A 10,000-nucleotide genomic window follows, 5' to 3' on the forward strand; every position below is an offset into this window, starting at 1 on the left:
TTTTCTTTCTCTCCTTCTCTCTTTCTCTCTCTCCCTCCCTCCCCTCTTTCTCTTTCTTTCTTTCTTTCTCTCTTTCTCTCTCACTCTCTCTCTCTTTCTCTCTCTCTTCCTCTATCTACCTATCTTTTAGGCTTACCTTCTACACTCTCTTCATCCCAAAGCAAACAAAACAATTATTAGTTAAGAGACTTTCAGGGGTCATACGTCACGTTCCTTTGTTTTCTTTGCTTCTGCGATTTTTCTTGTTGTTGTTGTTGTTTTTGTTGGTTGTGGTGGTGCCTTAGCTGTTGCTATCTATCAATTCCTGATATCATTATCTTTTTATATTTTTATAAACCTTTCGCTACTTTTTCTTCCCATTATCAATATTATTAGAACAATCATTATCACCTATTTTTCTTCTTCTCCATCTTCTCCTCTTCCTTCGTCTTTCCTTCAAGACTTCCAGGTACATCTCCTAAGTCCCCCTTTGATTAGATTTTAATCTTGTTCCCTTCTCCCATCTTCTATCAAAAACAGGTGGCGAAAACATTCCGTAATAATAATTATTATAATAATAATAGCAATATAAATGGTAGTATAACAACAACAATAACAACAACAACAATGATGCAAAAGGCAATATTGTTTTTAGAGTAGCCAAGTCAATATGAATTATTGAAAACATTTGGATTAGAATAAACATATAAAACAGAACTTCAAAGAGAGAGCCACGAGAAAGCAGAACCGAGAGAAGAGACAAAAAAATGAACTAAAAGCCGAAGGGGAGCGTTGCCCCCTCCCCCCTTTCCCTCCTCCGTCCCGTCCCCTCTTCTCCTCCTCTTTCTCCCTCTCTCTCTCTCTCTTCATTCATTTCTACCGTCGCTAATATAATTTTCTCTCCCTATCCCGATGCTCTTTTGTTTCCGGCCTTCGTTATGTGTCGGATTATTTATCTATTTGTATCTTCTTTTGCACTTTTTATGCGGAATTACAATATCTATCATCTTAGGAACATCTTGACTAGTATTTCTATTGTCAGCATTATCATCATAATTATTGCGTATCATCACTATAATTATGATCTACTTGTCATTCTACAATCATCAAAAACAACCACACACGTTGAAACAGTTACCGAAACCTCACCCTGACGAAAAACAGGAACAATAAATGTCACATCAAAACAATCATGATGATGATGGAAAAAAAAACGATAAACGGTATTGCCAAATTAAGAAGAACAAATGAGTGGGAACAAAAACAAAAAAACAAGACAACAACGTCCGTAAATATTAACAACTTTTCGAATATATTAAAAACGCCCTTCACTCCGGACCCCCCACACGATAATAAGGAAAACAACAAAAAATGGCATTGTTACTGCAAATCTTACTATCAATACTGCTATAAATATCACAACTAACACTATCAATACTAATGGTAATAACAATAGCCATAGAATAAAGAAAGCAACAACAATGATAAAATCAATGGTCAATATAATAAAAACAATATTGAAAATAATGCCACCGTAAGAATACTAATGATGAGGATGAAAATGATAGTAGAGACAACAGCACAATCTCACAGACTCCATTTACTCTCCGCTGTTCTCACTTCTGACCTCAACCGCCTCGTCAATGCTTCCCTGGTGCAAGGCGCTGACAACTGATACAGGAAACCGCAATCCATATTATGATGATAATAAGAACAAGAGAAAAAAAAAGGAAAATAAGAATAATTGTAAATAGACGTCAGATGTGACACTCGGTAGACGCGTAAATATTTATGAGATAGAATAAATGTGTTTTTGCGCCATTTAACTTGTCAATAGGCGGGGTTCCGCACATACATACACACACACACACACACATACACCCACACACACACACACACACATACACACACACACATACACCCACACACACACACATAAATGTACACGCATTATCCTTCTTATTTCATTTACTTTTTGTGTGTCTTTCTCTCTTTTCTTTTCTTTTTCTCCCGTGTCATCCATCCTGTGCGCGTTTGTAGAGGGAGAAGAGAAGGGGAAGGGGGAGGGGGGGAAAACAGCCCTCGGGAATTAGGTGGAGCATCTTATACTTAAAGAAGAGAGAGAGCGAGAGAGAGAGAGAGAGAGAGAGAGAGCGAGAGCGAGAGAGAGAGAGAGAGAGAGAGAGAGAGAGAGAGGGAGAGAGAGAGGGAGGAGAGAGAGAGAGAGAGAGAGGGGGAGAGAGAGAGGAGAGAGAGAGAGAGAGGGAGAGAGAGAGAGAGAGAGAGAGAGAGAGAGAGAGAGAGAGAGAGAGAGAGAGAGAGAGAGAGAGAGAGAGAGAGAGAGAGAGAGAGAGAGAGAGAGAGAGAGAGAGAGAGAGAAAGGGAGAAAGAGAGAGAAAAAGAGAGGGAGAGGGATATAGATTGTGAGTGAGAGAGAGAGAGAGGGGGGGGCACAGCCAGATTCCCGAACGATGTTTGGGCGTGCAAGCATGGGCGTCCGAATGGGTCGGAGGCGTGTCCCATCCCCAGCCATAAACATACGTTATGACGCCCGCGACTAGCTCACCCCCGCCCACCCCCTCTTCCTTCGCTCCCCTTCTCTCCCCCTTTATTCCTTCACTGCTGCATCCCTCCCTCCCTCCCTCCCTCCCCCTCCCGCTCCCCCTTCCTCCCTTATCCCCAAGCGTCAATCCCCCTTTATGGGACTAACCCCTCCCTCCCCCTCCCCATCCGCCACCCCCAAACTACTACATACACTTTCCCTCCATTTTTTTTCTCCGCAGAATACCCTCCCCACCCCCCCTCGAAAAAAACCCATAGGGCAAAGCGCCCCCTTTTTACCACATATTTTTACCCCCACTACGGGTAAAATAGGAGGAGCTAAAGAAAGGAAGAAAGAAAAAAAGATTACATACCTTTTGTGATGTAAAGAAGGAGGGAGGGCCGGAGCGTGAGAAAGAAAGAAAGAGAGGAAGAATGAGCGAGAGAGAGAGAGAGAGAGAAAGAGAAAGAAAGATGTATGGATGTGGGAAAAATAGGGTTCACTTTAGCGGGGTTCTCCGGGCACGTGCTATAAATGGGTGTTTTTATGTGGGTCTAAAAACGGGGGTCGCGGAGTTGCCACATGTCGCTGGATTACTCCCCCCTCCCCCTCCTCCCCCTTTTCCTTTTTCTATTTCTCTCTCTCTCTGTCTGCGTGTCTCTTTTATTTCCCCTTCGCTCCGTTGCCCCTTCTCCCCCACCCCCTGTTTCTCCCCCCTCTCTCTGTTGCCGACATAGGCCTAGTCGCTGAATTTATCCTGGGTTCTTGGGTCCCTCTGCAAATTACGTGGAGGAAGAGAGAGGGAGAGGGAGAGGGAGAGGGAGAGGGAGAGGGAGATGGAGAGGTGGAGGGAGAGGGAGAGGGAGAGGGAGAGGTGGAGGGAGAGGGAGAAGTGGAGAGAGAAGGGGAGAGGGAAAGGTGGAGGGAGAGGTGGAGGGGGATGAAGAGAGGGAGAGGGAAGGGCAGAAAGAAAGGGAGGGAGTGGAAGAAGAAGAAGGAGAAGGAAAGGAAGGGGGAGAAGGAGAGGGAAGGGAAGATGGAGAGAGTTAGAGAGAGAGAGAGAGAGAGAGAGAGAGAGAGAGAGAGAGAGAGAGAGAGAGAGAGAGAGAGAGAGAGAGAGAGAGAGAGAGAGAGATAGCACCCCCCCCTCCCAACCTTCTAGCATCAGCGCCAGTACAATCCATCATTCTAATCCCCAATCAATTATATCAATATATCACCATCAAGCATTTAATACTACGAGCGATCCATCAAAACTTTGTCGGACCAAATTTCACAGCGGTCAAAGCACGGTCTTTTAAATGCAACGATATCGAGATTCTAATGAAGACAATGGCGTGCACATATACTCATACATAATCGGCGCTCATACATATACATACATACTGAGACATGCACGCACATTGACCAACAGATGCATCCGGAAATATACACAAAAACGCATATGAAAAACTAATGTATGGCACATATCCATCTTCAAGCATCCACATACGTACATACGCACACACATCCAAACTCAAGCAAAAGCATCACTATAGCCACACATAGGCATAAACACACACACACATACACACACACACACACACACACACACGCGCGCACACGCACACGCACACACACACACACACCAACTCATACCCACAAACGCAGCCAAATCCACACCCAGGCGCCCACACGTGCTTCCAGGTACCGCGCACACTTTGAGGACAGCGAGCACGGGACACACATAATAAAGAGGGTGAGAGAGGGAGGGGGCGAGAGAAAAAAAAATACAATAAATATTAAGGGTGGTTAAAATGGTTAAAAGGGGAGGGCAAAAAGGGAAAAGGGAAAGGGGGTGCAGGGGGCAAGCAGTTGTAATTCTTTTCATTGGTTAAAGGGCGCAAACCGTCATGGCGTCGCTCGAACATGGAGAGGGATACGGGCTTATCATTTTGATCTTTGATTTTCTTACAGAAATACGATATAAGCATGATTGTAGGTTTGTTTTTTCTTGCATGTAAAAACACGTTTATTTTTGTATACATAAATGAGAAGCCTATGTGTAATATTGATGTCGGAAATCAAAGAAACAAAAAGAGCCTTCAGAGAAACAAAAATTGCATTCAGATCAATGTATCAGCGTTAATAGAAAAGAAAGAAAAAAATGCGCTCTCCTCAGAACTCACCATGAAAAAACAAACCCCCACATGAAATACCAGAATAATAATAATAAAAAAGAGAAGCATAAAACCCCCGCGCGTGCGACACATTTCAACCTTCAACCATTTTTGTCTCGCCGTCATTGCCGATTCGCACGTTCCCTTCTTGCCCTCAGTAGCACGTGGCGGTGCGCGGTGGGGGCTGCGCGCGCGCGTGCTACCGTGACGCGCCGGAGGGAAGCCAGCCCGCCGTCCGCCCACCCGCCCGCCCGGCTGCCGGTCAACGGCGCTCGCGGCGAAGGGAAAAGGTAGAGATAAAGGAAAAGAATTGTAACAAATATGAACGTTGCATGATTTTGTTGATTTCAGCAAATGCCGTAGGTTTGGATAATCTATTAAATTAATCGATTATTCGTGGACTTTTATTTTATCACGTTATCCCGCGGTGAAGTAGACAAAATGGCTACTGACAGAATTAAATGCATAAGAAAAGAAAAATATTAATTTGTTTATGGAATTCTGGTTTAAGAAAATATATGAGTCCCTACGACCCCAAAGGTAATTTTAAAGTAGAGTGAATCTTATATCATTTGGGAAACTCTAAAAGAAAAGGAGGGGGAAAAATCAAGCTATAAGTGCATGGATGTGCGTTAGTTTGTGCGTTTGTGTGCACCTCTGTACGTAATGGATGTTTGAAAAGGAGTGATACTTATCTTTACGAATTTAACAAACGTATCAAGGACCAGTGCTATGACGTACACACACAAACACAAACACGCATACACCACCACCCATCCCCCACACTCACATCCCACATCCCACCCCCCCTCCCCCCTGCACGAATTCTCCCACCACCCCCTCCTCCTTCCCCACAACACCTGGGTAGGCTCACTCGCTGCATATAATTAGCAGGCCTATCGAGCGTGCGATCGCAAAATTCCCCTACCGTGTCGACGGCGGGGAAACAGCGACAAAAACAACAGTGAAATATTAATGGCGAGAAGTGTGTGTGTCACGCAATGCCCCCCCCCACTCTCCCCATTCCACCCCCTTCCTCCTTTTACCTTCCTTCCTTCCCCTTATTGTGCTTGTATATCTATCTATCGGTCTATTTCTGTGTCTGTCTGTTTATCTATCATCTAAGCAACTTGCAATCAGTTATCTAAAAAGATTTAAATGATTAGATCAAAGTGTCATCGCAAGAAGGTATATATAAACAGCTTAACAATTTATACCTCACGTGAGTTGCTTTCTTGTGTAAAGCAAATGTAACTCATTACATTACACAAATCTTTATATATTTTAAAATATATTCACGTATTTGAACCTAGATATGCTTCGAACTGCTTACGAACACGAAATAATTAATGGCTGACTCAATCTCCAGCGATAAACTTTGAGGATGTAATCACTGACTAACCAACGCTACTAAAAGAGATATTTTAAAGCCGGCATCAGATCAATCACCACTTTTAATTGACAGAACCCTCAAATAACGTACGCCACTCACGCCGAAAGCAAGATCCTATCCGATCGTGAAAAGGATCTGATCCCTTTCGTTAACGCAAGATCACGGAACTCGATCCCACAAAGATGCTGTATAAATGATCTCGCTGACGCCGCGTTCACGACTCATTAAAGATTCATTGCGAGTAAATCATTGCAATAATCCTATTTTCTCTTTACCTCATTAAAAAAAATGAAGAAAATACCTCCGTATTTAATTAAAAGAAGGAGACCGATCGCCGCTCTCTTTGCGATGTGTCAGTTGCCGCGAATGCAATACGGCCGGCGCGTTCGGGTCGTCTATTGCATCACTTGGTATGGCCGGAAAAAAATAAATAATTCACTTTATCATCGACGAAACTACGTCGTTTCTTCAAGAATGTCTTAATATATTGATATAGCACGTTTGAAGATTTAGTTTCATTGAAAGAAATTTTATATATGTATATATGTGTGTGTGTGTATATATATATATATATATATATATATATATATATATATATATATATATATATATATATATATATATACACAAGAATTACAATACACACACACACACAAATATATATATACATATATATATTTATATATATATATTATATATATATATATATATATATATATATAATATATATAATATATATATATATATATATATATATTATATATATATTATATATATATATATGTATATATATATATATATATATAATACATATATATGTATATATATGTATATATATATATATATATATATATATATATATATATACACATACATACATACATACATATATATATATATATATATATATATATATATATATATATATATATATATATAATGGAAATGATAGTCTTTTGTTTTTAATTTCATTTCCATTAACTAGATGTCGACGTGCAAGAGTGCACGTTCACTGATCTCTAATCATGTGTACCAGATTTTAATGGCAATTACGTCAGAGCGCTAAATGATAGTAGTGTTTGTCGGGAACGCATTATTTCTTTAGACTGAAAAATGCAGCAAATGAAGAGGGTGAGGGAGAAGAAGCGGGAGATAAGAGAAAGAGAAGATGGAGAAGAAGGAGGTAGAGAGAGAGAGAGAGAGAGAGAGAGAGAGAGCGCAACTAATTCTCCCTCCAAATCAAAAGAGAGAAAAAAAAATCACGCTCTTAATTAACGCTTGATAAATCACTCTATCGCGATAGTAGAGAAAGATGATATTTTATGGATAATGAAGATAGGACTAAATAGAAGAGGAGGAGGAGGAGGAAGACGGAGGAAAGGAACAAGAATGAGGAGTAAGAGCAGCAGAAAAAAGAAGCAGCCAAAGATGAAGAAGACAAAGAGGAAGAAGGACACGAAAAAGATTATGGCGACGGTGAAGGAGAGCAAATCAAGAACCGGGTATAATATCTAAACGGGAGTTATCAACTTTCGGATTTGATTGATTAATCCCAATTAGAATACTGCCCAAAGTTCTATATCTATGTTGCATTTCCCCTTCTTCTTTCTCCTCTCCTCCTCCTCCTCCCTTCGCTTCCTTCTTCTCTTCCCTCCTCGATTTTTTTCTGATTTACGGGCGAACCCTACAAGAAACATTTCCGGCCAAATGTAGTCGGACGAATCCTGGATATATCTGCAGGCCTTACACGAACGTCTCCTCTCCCCCCCACCCCCATCCCCCCTTTCTTAGGCCTACTAGCCACAGCCTACAAGGCAGTTCCGAGAACACTAATTATCATGATGACGAATTGTGATTTGCTTTGACGCGCCATCAGACCTGTGAGTGGATTTTTGTTTTAGGGATAGATAAAGCAAGATTCAAACTCTTAGATTTGCTTAGATGGAAGTTTAGAAGAAGAAGGGTAAGGAATAAAGAGAGTGGGTGGGGTAGAGGGAAAGAGAGAGCGGCAGCGAGAAGAAACGCCTGAATAAAAAGGACCGCGCGAAATATTTTTGCGCGGTTATGTGACCCTGAGACTACGTAATTCCGGCTAACACAAGGTCGTACGTTCACATGCACTTAAAAACTCACTAAATTCGCATAGGCCTAAGTCCTTCCCCGTAGGACTAACTATTGTTGTCTCGGCTAGATAATTTTTGGCAAACCTAGCGCTTGCGTTAATAAGAAAGGAAAACATCGCAAAGGAAGCTCAGCCCTTCTAGAAACCAAATTTCTTTTCTTTCAAGTTCTTCCTTATTATACCTATACGATCATACTCCTTTTTTTAAGCATAATTAAAAAAGAAAAGAAATAATCATACCTTCAAAATCTTCATTAAACAAAACTAGAAAAAAAGGAATAGAAGATCTAGAATGATTTATGGAGCCATCTCGCTGTTCTAACAATATCTCGGCCGTGGGAGCAAACGAGAAACATCAATCACAGAAGAGCTTGAGACCCTGTTTTGCTGAGGAAAAAAGAACAAAACCGGTGCGCTGTGACAAACAAACATGATTTTTGTGAGGGAAGAATGCGTTCATTCTTCTGTGTGTTTTTTTTTTTCTTTTTCTTTTTTCTTATTAATGTTTCTGAAACTCGCAAATGAGGGGGAGTCAGTGGGTGCTTCTTAAGCTCATCTCAGTATGATTAACATAAACATCTCCCTGGCAATCGGACACGCTGCATTTCTGTCGACCCCTCCTTTTTTGAAGGGAGTTTGAAAAGGGAGGTTATTGAATAAATGTTGTATATGCATGTTCTTAACGTCCTACCCCTCTCTCTCCCCCTTCCCTCCTTCTCTCTCTCTCGACGCAAATGTGTGTTATTATCCCTTTCTAATGCTTGATTTAAGAATTTCTAAAGCCTTCCTGTTGGCGGAGGTGTTGTTTTCACTTCCTGAAGGAAATTCGATGATAAGAACGACTAACTTGGGCTTCGAAATGGAAAAGAGCGGCGGCTGTTAGTGAAGATAATGTGTCTGACAATTTTTTTAAATGGGCGATTCAAGTCAATTTGGAACGGTTCTCAAAAAAAGCAGTTTTACTGGTAGCATCAATAGACAATAGACCAAAACAATCATGACACAAAATAAGACAAAATTTGGACCACAATCCAAGAGAGGCTCCATATTTGCATATCGTCGGAACCTCAAAAAAATCGGAAATTCTGTGAATTCGCTAACAGAAATACAACGATTACATTTAATAGCAAAAATCTCCGGACTCTTGGTCCATTTTTATAAATAACCACCCTCCCCCCTCTACTCCCCCTCCCTTACCCATTCCCTGGTTTACCACCCCTCTTTTCCCCAGTAAGGAGAACGATCGTGACTTGACACATAACAATGGTTGATAAACGCCATTTGCAAAAGAAAAACATACTTATATTTTCCATATTTTTGTTTCTGTTCTTTTTTTTCATTGGGGGAGGGGTGAATTGCTGATCCGTAGAAGGTTATTTCACAATTGTAATACACGGGGCCGAGTTATTCCTTACAAAGAGAACAAACGGTGAAATGTTTCTAAATCTTAATGTTAACCTTAGCAAGATGCTTGCTATGTGTCTTAATGAATGCAATGAATGGCCAATATACGAGTAATCGACATTCACAATTGAAATAAATATTGAAATTAATTAAAACTACACATAGTATTTCCCAGCACATCAAAATTGATAAACCTAATGCCTAGGCTACTGTTGGAAGAGGAGAAATGAATCAAGATATATAATACTTATCCTGACAAGCAAACGGGACACGATTTTACAAGCAGTAAAAAGACCCACAAGCGGAAAGAAATGCACATACACCAACCGCAGTGCATGCATTGCTCCATTTCGGATGTGGCCCGGAATTAGGCATACTTTTATCTTAAATAATTTTATCAT

General features: G+C 40.9%; 1 protein-coding gene across 1 annotated transcript in view; it reads right to left on the reverse strand.

Annotated features, from left to right (window-relative positions):
- The window catches only part of hb (zinc finger protein hunchback), a 30,850-nt gene that overhangs the window by 19,913 nt on the left and 937 nt on the right, over positions 1 to 10,000 (reverse strand). The gene's annotated exons all lie outside the window — the stretch shown is intronic.

Source organism: Penaeus japonicus, unplaced genomic scaffold, assembly GCF_977035675.1.
Source record: "Penaeus japonicus unplaced genomic scaffold, GWHDUDI00000001_assembly GWHDUDI00000001, whole genome shotgun sequence".
NCBI classification, from domain to species: domain Eukaryota; kingdom Metazoa; phylum Arthropoda; class Malacostraca; order Decapoda; family Penaeidae; genus Penaeus; species Penaeus japonicus.